We start from the raw sequence: 10,909 nt of genomic DNA on the forward strand, positions 1-10,909 counted from the left end.
ATTTTTCATTTTTGGTCTGTGGGTTATACTTTAAAATTAGGCCCAAATTTACTGAAGGACATACATTTTTTTGTATGAAAAGACTTCCAATACCCTAGTCCTGTCTAAGACATTGCATTAAAAGAGTACATTCCTCTAGGGGAACTTTATGAGGATTGTTACAGCTAAATCTGGTAAGGTATCATTTGCAGCAGACTTAAGGATCTTGGAGTACAAGGCTCTGGCAGATTTTTAGGACCATGAAGTGTTGGAGGATGGGTGTCACTCCCAATTATGGAGCTGTCACAATGTTCTTGGCCCTATGCTCAGCATTTTACAAGCGTCACCTCACTTAATTCTGATGACAATCCAAGGAGGGAGGTTCTACCATTATACCCATTTTATATAGAAGGGAACTGAGAGAATTTAAATAGCTTGAGGCTAAGAAATGTTTTCAAGTCCACACAGCTGTTAAATGTCAGATCTCTATCCAACCTGACTTCATCTGACACCAGACCCTGAGGCCTCTACATCCTGCCTTTTACAAGATACTGTTTGACAGTTTCAGGGAAATCGTTGAAAACCAGAGACAAGAATACAATCCTTGAAGGGTTTGTGGAAAATCACATCTATTCCTAAAGTATGCACTTTCACAAAAATTTCTCCTAACAGTTCCTCCTATTTGATCTCGTTTTTAGTATGTACATTTTAAATACAACCCACATCTTCCCCAACAGGGGCAGATTAGCACCTGCCTGCCCGCCTTCCTTCCTTCCCTCCCTCCCTCCCTCTCTTTCTCTCTTCCCTTTTTTTTTTTTTTTTTTTTTTTTTTTTTTTTTGAGAGGGAATCTCGCTCTGTCGCCCAGGCTGGAGTGTAGTGGCGCAATTTCAGCTCACTGCAAGTTCCACCTCCCGGGTCGGGTTTACACCGTTCTCCTGCCTCAGGAGCAGCTGAGACTACCGGAGCCCGCCACCACGCCCGGCTAATTTTTTGCATTTTTAGTAGGGACGGGGTTTCACCGTGTTGGCCAGGATGGTCTCTATCTCCTGACCTCGTGATCCGCCCTCCTCGGCCTCCCAGAGTGCTGGGATTACAGGCGTGAGTCACCGCGCCCGGCCCAGGGAGCTCTTTCTTTCTCACTTGTCATCCGGGTCAACAGATGCAGCCAGTGCAGGTAGAATATCCCTGATCCAAAAATCCGAAATCCCAAATTCTCCAAAATCTGGAACTTTTTCAGCACTGATGCTCAAAGGAAATGTTCACTGAAGGGTTCTGGATTTCAGATGTTCAGATTAGGGATGTTCAATGACAAGTATAATACAAGTATTCCAAAACTGAAAAAATCAGTTTCCAAATATGCTATAATACAAAGATTCCAAAACTGAAAAAATCAGTTTCCAAATATGCTATAATACAAAGATTCCAAAACTGAAAAAATGCTTGGGACTGAAATATTTCTAGTCCCAAGCATTTTGGATCGGTGTACTCAACTGTATCTGCTCTGCTGAGATCTGTTACCAGGTGGGAGTTGAGGATGCAACACTTATTCTAACGCTTTGAAATAGGGATACCGCCTGCCCGCAACCTTTTTCTATATTTCCAATCTTAGCCTCTAGCTATTAATATAATGATAATTATATTTATGAAAACAGCAATAAAAATATTAATAATTTTCCAAAAACATTGATTAGGTGCTGGGAATTGTGCTAAGGGCTTTACATGTACAATTTTATGTAATCTTCCCTAGAACCACCATATAATTGGTATTTGTAATCCTTATTTTTCAGACAAAGAAACCAGGGTACAGAGATATTAATAATTCAGCTCATATCTCTCAGCCGGAATGTGGAAAAGCCAACAGTCACCCACAGCTCTGGGTTTGACCCAAAACTGCCTACAATTCCCTACTATGTGATTGATAACAAAGACTGCAGCCAGCATAGCATTCTCCTGTTTGAGAACTACAGCAGCAGCCTTGGTCTTCTTACACATTGCAGACATATGCAGCATGAAAGGAGAACAGCTTTCATAACCAACGACGAGTGTTCTAAAATAGACACCTTGGAGCAGCTACCTCTTAGAGTTACAGGAGGTGGCTGGTCAGGTGTGAGCAGGGCAGGAGAGGGCTCCCTAACCAGACACACGCCAGGAGTGTTGGGTGACCACCAGGTGATGGTCAGGCTGTTGCTAACCCTTTTCAAAAGTAATGATTAGCCACAGCCTGCACCAGGAAAAGGCAATATCCTAATCGACAGAAAACACCTGAAACTGATCAGCAGCTTCCCAGTAAGATCTGGGAAGTATGCCAACGTAGAAAAGCCCCAAGTCAGGCCAGGCGCGGTGGCTCACACCTGTAATCCCAGCACTTCTGAGGCCAAGGTGGGCGGATCACAAGGTCAAGAGATCGAGACCATCCTGGCCAACATGGTGAAATCCCGTCTCTACTAAAAATGCTAAAATTAGCTGTGCATGGTGGCACGTGCCTGTAGTCCTGGCTACTCAGGAGGCTGGGGCAGGAGAATCACTTGAACCTAGGAGGCGGAGGTTGCAGTGAGCTGAGATCACGTCACTTCACTCCAGCCTGGCAACAGAGCGAGACTCCATGTCAAAAAAAAAAAAAAAAAAAAAAAAAAAAGCCGCAAGTCAAGAGGTCAAGCTGCATACTTGATTTCTCTAGTTGCCCCTTGGCCCTCTCTCAAGCTGTACTTTTCTTCCCTTGCCTTTCCTTCCTTTCCTTACTGTTCTAATAAATTTTTAATAAACGTTCACTCCTGCTCTGAAACTTGCCTGGGTCTCTCCTTCTGTCTTATGCCCCCTAGTAAAATTCGTTCTTCTCAAGAGGCAAGAATTAAAGTTGCTGCAGATGCATAGGGATTCGCCACTGGTAACTCAGTGTAACTCAGGATACCCGTCACCAGTAACACTATGGCATATTATGGCCCTTATAACAGGTTTGGAGGTAATGTGCTGAATCAGTCTAGCTTTTGTAAGACCTTCTCTGAGACAGAACTATGACCTGCTGGATTCAGATCAGGTAAATAGAGATAAATTATGTTTATCCTTACACACCGAGTGTGCTTTTGAAACTCAACATATACGGTGGTGGTTTTTCCCTTGTCACTACTATGTATATATGACCAGGTCTGGTAAAACACAGGCCATTCTTTCTTTCCTTATAGGTCTTTGTTATAAATATCTTAGCATTTTCACACAACATATTTCCTGTAATTTTTCCAAGTGAGCTTTCATTAATTTATTTAGATAAAACATGTTCTTATAATAAAATACACACAAGATTTGTCATCTTAGCCGTCTGTAAGTATACAGACCAGTGGTATTAAGTCCATTCATATTGTTGTGTTGTGGACTATGTATTTTGACATTAGGTACTGATCATTCCTGGGCAAAACTGAGGAAAACAACGTGAAAACTTTCTTTTCCCCATATATCCTGAACTGTGGTCTCCAGGCACTGCAGGGACATGGCAGAATTCACTAGAGCATTGGAGTAACAACATTCTATCTCAAGTGCTTTAGCTCCTGAAGAACTCTAAGATATAGGTAAGCTAACACGGAATGTTAGTTAGTATGTTAGATATAGTTAACCTAACATTGAACAAAGCTGGTAAATATATCAAACAATGAGCTACTTTGAGAGGCATGCAGTCTAATGGTGAAGATGATAGAGTTTTACGTAACAAAATGAATGTCCCATAATTTCTTTTTAAAAATGCAAAGTGGACCTTATCAAAATGCAAAATGCTTGCACTTCAGAAAATGTGAAGAAAATGAAAAAAACAACAGACAGAGAGAAAACATTTGTAAAATACAAATCTGATGAAGGACGTTTATCTAGAATTTACAATGAACTCTTAAAAATTCAATAATAAAAAGACAACTCAATCCAAAATAGGCAAATGATAGGAATAGATATTTCACCAACGAAGGTATATTAGTGGTTAATAAGCATATGGAAAGATGTTCACCATCATTCGTCATTAGGAAAATGTAGGTTAAAACCACAAGGAATACCATTTCACACCCACTAGAATGACAACGGTAAATGAGAAAAATGAATACAAGCAGTACTGTAACATTGACTGAAATGTAAAACGGCACCACCACTTTGAAAAACCGTTCTTCAGAAAGTTAAATGTAAAACTACTATATGACCCAGCAATTTTACTTTTGGAAAAAGAGGTAAGATGAAAACACATGTCCATGTGAAAACTTATGCACAAATTGTTCATAGTAGAATTATTCATAATAGGAAAAAGTAGAAACAACTGAAATTTCCATCAGTTGGTATGTAGTTAAGATACAATATATTCATAAGTGAAACAGTATTCAGCAATAAGAATGAATGGACTACTGACACACGCAATGTCATGGGTGGACTTATGATTTCCATGTTCAGTGAAATAAGCCAGACACAGGGGAACACGTATTGTATGTATTGTATGTTTCCATTTATGTAAAATGTTCACACAAGGCACATTTATAGAGATGGAAAAGTAGATTAGTAGTTGCCTGGAGCTGGAGATGGGACCAGGGATATATTGTAAATAGGATCTTACGGGAATATATATTTTTTGAAATGGAGTCTCACTTTGTTGCCCAGGCTGGAGTGCAGTAGCGTGATATAGGCTCACTGCAACCTCCGCCTCCCAGGTTCAACTGATTCTCCTGGCTCAGCCTCCTGAGTGGCTGGGATTATAGGCACCCACAACCAAGCCCAGCTAATTTTTGTGTTTAATTTATTAGAGATGGGGTTTCACCATGCTGGCCAGGCTGGTCTCAAACTCCTGACCTCAGATGTTCCATCCACCTCGGCCTCCCAAAGGGCTGGGATTACAGGCATGAGCCACCATGCCCAGTCCCATACAGGAATATTTTAAGGCTGACTTATAGTAATGCTTTCAAGACTTAGTAAGGTGACTAAAAGTCATGGAACTGTGCACCTGAAATGGATGAATTTCAAATGGTCAAATATACCTCAACAAAGTTGTTTTTAAAAAATAATGATAAGATGTCTTAATTTTCTATTGCTGCTGTAACATGCTTAGCTTAAAACAGCGAAACTTTGTAGTCTTACTGTTCTACGGGTCATACATCTGAGTTTTTCTGCCTTAAACCAAGATATGGACAAGGCTGCATTCTTTTCTGGAGGCTGTAGAGAAAAATTGGTTTTCTTGCTCTTTCTAGCTTCTAGAAGCTGCCCACGATTCTTGGCTCATTGCTGCCTTTTATCTGTAAAGCCAGCAATGGTGGTGAGTCCTTCCCACATTGACTCACTTCAATGTGTGCTTCTCTGACCCTCCTTGGCATCCATTATCCACCTTGAAAAACCCTTGTTATTATTGAGCCTACCCAACAATTTAGGATAATCTCTTCCACTTTAAGGTCCACGTGATCACATCTCCAAATCTGTTTTGCCATATAAGGTGACACTGTCAAAGATTAGAGAAACTAGGACATCTTTGTAGGAGGGGACATTATCTGCTTAGCACACAGAGGGTCTCAGTTCAGACTTCCTGGTGAGACTGCCAGTTGCTTAGTGGTGTGACTTGGGCACTTTGCCCATCCTTGCTGTGTTTCAGTGTCTTCACTGGTGTAATGACCATGATATTAGTATCTGATGTACGAATTGCTTTGAGAGATATAAATGGGTTAATGCATATAAAATATTTAAAAATTTAACCTGGTTAATATTCATAAAGTTTCAACATATATTAGCTATTATTATTATATTATTGTTTAGTCCAGTTCATTAATCATTTACTTTTCTTTTCACAGATATCAATAAGAAGGGCCCTCTATGGCTGCAGAACAAAGAGAAAGACCCACATTTCCTTGGCAAAAGTAACCAACACCTGTGTTATGCATTCAGCTGTGTTAAATCAATCTCGGTGCAACTGATGGCCTGCAGGAGTCTGCTGCTATCAAACGCAGACTCAAGAAATGTAGTGGGTGAGCCTACGACAAGGAAATGTCAAAAGCACTGGGAGACCAGGCTGCCAACCCACCACAGTAGAAACAACAAACTCTGCTCATTCATTTGGAAATACAAAATCTTTTTTAGGGGAGTGGGAAGACCAGAAAGAACTTTTTCAGCTGAAGGTGATAGAAATCCCATCTCAAATTGGCAACAATATGAAGTTTATTCATGTTTATCATAACTGAAATATCCAGGAAGGAGACTCCTTCAGGTATGGCTTGAACCAGTGATATGGTTTGGCTGTGTCCCCACCCAAATCTAATCTTGAATTGCAGCTCCCATAATCCCCAAGTGTTCTGGGAGGGACTCAGTGGGAGGTAGTTGAATCATGGGGGTGCATTTTTCCCATGATAGTGAATAAGTCTCAAGAGATCTGATGGTTTTATAAATGGGAGTTCCCCTACTCACGCTCTCTCTTGCCTGCCACCATGTGAGATGCGACTTTGCTCCCTCACTCACCTTCCACCATGATTGTGAGGCCTCCCCAGCCATGAGGAACTGTGAGTCCAACTTCTTTCCTTTATAAATTACCCAGTCTCAGGTATGTATTACTAACACCATGAGAACAGACTAATACAACTAGGGATGTCTTTAATGTCACCAGCATCTGGTTACTTTCTTTTCTTCTCTTTGCATTGTTTCCCCCTGCTGGTTTAATTCTTAGACAGAATCTCCCTTTCTGAAGGCACAATGGCTGTATTATCTCCAACTTTTCATTCTACTTGACTCCAGTTCCCTTAAAAAGAACAGGTGCATCTTCCAACACTCCCAGACAGGGACCCATCATTACTTGTCAGCTCTGATTAACTCTGAAATGGACATCTATGAATCAATCACTGGGACCAGAGAAACTGAACGATCCAGTTGATCTGGCCTGAATCAGTACCCCTCCATGTAATAAGACAGAAGAGGCTTCCCAAATTCATAATCTGAAAGTGGGAGAGGACTGCCTACAGCAAACTAAGCTGTTATTACTGGGGAAAGGGGAGGGCTCAGGGACTGCTGATAAAGGGCAAATGTGCACCACGAAGCAGCCAGAAGACCCCATACCTTGAGAACAGATTTGCATATCCCACAGTGTCTTTAGCTTTGATTCATGCAGTCAGGTCACTTCAAGCCAACCCCTAGGAGAAAAGGGTCTGTGGGGAAGAAAGGATCAGATTTGATAGGGGAAAAGGAGGTACCATAATTAGGTCAGTTCCACAGGGTCTGCTTACACAGAGGAGCAAGGTTATGGCTCAGCATAGTGAAAAGAGCCTGTTTCAAAGTGGGATGAGACTCTTCCAGAGCAGGGAGTGGATGGCTGCTAAAGGGAGTGTATCAGTTTGGATCCAATCAGGAAAAAGGAAGTTATGGTGCTTACTTTAACAGAAATAGGTTAATACATAGAGTTGGTTGAATAGACACTGATGGACTGGATGAGCAGAAGGGAGACTTAGATAACAGTTCTAGTAAATGACAGAAGCAGTTCCCTAGTGATATGATTTGGATCTGTGTCCCTACCCAAATCTCATGTGTAATTGTAATACCCAGTGTCGGAAGTGGGGTCTGGTAGGAGGTGATAGGATTATGGGGGTGGAGTTCTCATGAATCATGGTACACCTTCCTCCCTCGGTATAATGAGTGAGTTCTCATTAGATCTGGTTGTTTAAAAATGTGCAGGACCAGCCCATGGAGGGTGAAGCAAAGCAGGGTGGGGTGTCACCTCACCCAGGAAGCACAAGGGGTTGGGGGATTTCCCTTTCCTAGCCAAGGGAAGCCATGACAAACTGTACCTGGAAAATTGGTACACTTCTGCCCAAATACTGTGCTTTCCCATGGTCTTAGCAACCTGCAAACCAGGAGATTCTATCCCGTGCCTGGCTCGGTGGGTCCCATGCCCATGGAGCCTTGCTAACTGCTAGCACAACAGTCTGAGATCACCTACGAGGCTGCAACCTGGCAGGGGGATGGGTGTCCACCACTGTTGAGGCTTGAGTAGGTAAACAAAGTGGCTGGGAAGCTTGAACTGGGCAAAGCCCACTGCAGCTCAACAAGGCCCACTGCTTCTATAGACTCCACGACTGTGGGCAGGTCATAGCTGAACAAAAGGCAGCAGAAACTTCTGCAGACTTAAACATCCCTGTCTGATAGCTCTGAAGAGAGCAGTGGTTCTCCCAGGATGGCGTTTGAGCTCTGAGAACAGACAGACTGCCTCCTCAAGTGTGTTCCTCACACCCGTGTAGCCTAACTGGGAGACACCTCCCAGCAGAGGCCAGCAGACACCTCATATAGGCAGGTGCCCTTCTGGGACGAGGCTTCCAGAGGGAGGATTAGGCAGCAATATTTGCTGTTCTGCAACACTTGTTGTTCTGCAGCCTCCGCTGATGATACCCAGGCAAACAGGGTCTGGAACGGACCTCCAGCGAACTCCAACAGACTTGCAGCTCAGGGACCTGACTGTTAGAAGGAAAACTAACAAACAGAAAGGAATAGCATCAACATCAACAAAAAGGACAGCCACACTAAAACCTCATCTGTAGGTCACCAACATCAAAGACCAAAGGTAGATAAAACCACAAAGACAGGGAGAAACCAGAGCAGAAAAACTGAAAAGTCAAAAAACTAGAGCACCTCTTCTCTTCCAAATGATCGCAGCTCCTTGCCAGCAACAGAACAAAGCTGGATGGAGAATGACTTTGACGAGTTGACTGGAGTAGGCTTCAGAAGGTTGGTAATAACAAACTTCTCTGAGCTAAATGAATATGTTCTAACCCATCACAAGGAAACTACAAACCTTGAAAAAAGGTTAGACGAATGGCTAACTAGAATAAACAGTGTAGAGAAGACCTTAAATGAAGTGATGGAGCTGAAAACCATGACATGAGAACTTCGTGATGCATGCACAAGCTTCAATACCTGATTAGATCAACTGCAAGAAAAAATATCAGTGACTGAAAATCAAATTAATGTAATAAAGCAAGAAGACAAGATTAGAGAAAAAAGAGCAAAAAGAAATGAACAAAGCCTCCGAGATGTGGGACTATATGAAAGACCAAATCTATGTTTGATTGGTGTACCTGAAAGTAATGGGGAGAATGGAACCAAATTGGAAAACACTCTTCAGGATATTATCCAGGAGAACTTCCCCAACCTAGCAAGTCAGGCCAACATTCAAATTCAAAAACGCAGAGAACATCACAAAGATACTTCTTGAGAAGAGCAACCCCAAGACACATAGTTGTCACATTCACCAAGATTGAAATGAAAGAAAAAATGTTAAGGGCAGCCAGAGAGAAAGGTTTTAGGTTACCCACAAAGAGAAGCCCATTAGACTAAAGGTGGATCTCTCGGCAGAAAGCCTACAAGACAGAAGAGAGTGGAGGCCAATATTCAACATTCTTAAAGAAAAGAATTTTCAACCCAGAATTTTATATCCAGCCACACTAAGCTTCATAAGTGAAGGAGAAATAAAATCCCTTACAGACAATCAAATGCTGAGAGATATTGTCACCACCAGGCTGGCCTTACAAGAGCTCCCGAAGGAAGCACTAAACATGGGAAGGAATAACCAGTTCCAGTCACTGCAAAAACATGCCAAATTGTAAAGACCATCGATGCTATGAAGGAACTGCATCAATTAATGAACAAAACAACCAGCTAACATCATAATGACAGGATCAAATTCACACATAATAATATTAATCTTAAATGGGCTAAACGCCCCCAATTAAAAGACACAGACTGGAAAGTTGGATAAAGAGTCAACACCCATCAGTGTGCTATATGCAGGAGACCCATCTCACGTGCAGAGACACACATAGGCTCAAAATAAAAGGATGGAGGAGGATCTATCAAGAAAATGGAAAGCAAAAAAAAGCAGGGGTTGCAATTCTAGTTTCTGATAAAACAGACTTTAAACCAAAGAAGATCAAAAGAGACAAGACCATTACATAATGGTAAAGGGATCAATTCAACAAGAAGAGCTAACTATCCTAAATATGTATGCACCCAATATGGGAGCACCCAGATTCATAAAGCGAGTCCTTAGAGAACCACAAGGGAAATTGATAGCACTAAATGCCCACAAGAGAAAGCAGGAAAGATCTAAAATTGCCACCCTACCATCACAACTAAAAGAACTAAAGAAGCAAGAGCAAACAAATTCAAAAGCTAACAGAAGGCAAGAAATAACTAAGATCAGAGCAGAACTGAAGGAGATAGAGACACAAAAAAACCCTTCAAAAAATCAATGAATCCAAGAGCTGGCTTTTTGAAAAGATCAACAAAATTGATAGACCGCTATAGCAAGACTAACAAAGAAGAAAAGAGAGAAGAATCAAATAGATGCAATAAAAAATGATAAAGGGGATATCACCACCAACCCCACAGAAATACAAACTACCATCAGAGAATACTATAAACACCTCTACACAAATAAACTAGAAAATCTAGAAGAAAAAGATAAATTCCTGGACACATACATCCTGCCAACACTAAACCAGGAAGAAGTTGAATCTCTGAATAGACCAATAACAGGCTCGGAAATTGAGGCATCATTAATAGGCAACCAAAAATGTCCAGGACCAGACAGATTCACAGCCAAATTCTATCAGAGGTACAAAGAGGAGCTGGTGTCATTCCTTTTGAAACTATTCCAATCAATGGAAAAAGAGGGAATCCTCCATAACTCATTTTATGAGGCCAGCATCATCCTGATACCAAAAGCCTGGCAGGGACACAACAAAAAAAGATAATTTTAGACCAATATCCCTGATGAACATCGATGCGAAAATCCTCAATAAAATATTGGCAAACTGAATCCAGCAGCACATCAAAAAGCTTATCCACCATGATCAAGTTGGCTTCATCCCTGGGATGCAAGGCTGGTTCAACATACACAAATCAATAAACATAATCCATCACATAAACAGAACCAATGACAAAAACCAC

The sequence above is a fragment of the Rhinopithecus roxellana genome, chromosome 10 (assembly GCF_007565055.1).
Source record: "Rhinopithecus roxellana isolate Shanxi Qingling chromosome 10, ASM756505v1, whole genome shotgun sequence".
In the NCBI taxonomy this organism is placed as follows: Eukaryota; Metazoa; Chordata; class Mammalia; order Primates; family Cercopithecidae; genus Rhinopithecus; species Rhinopithecus roxellana.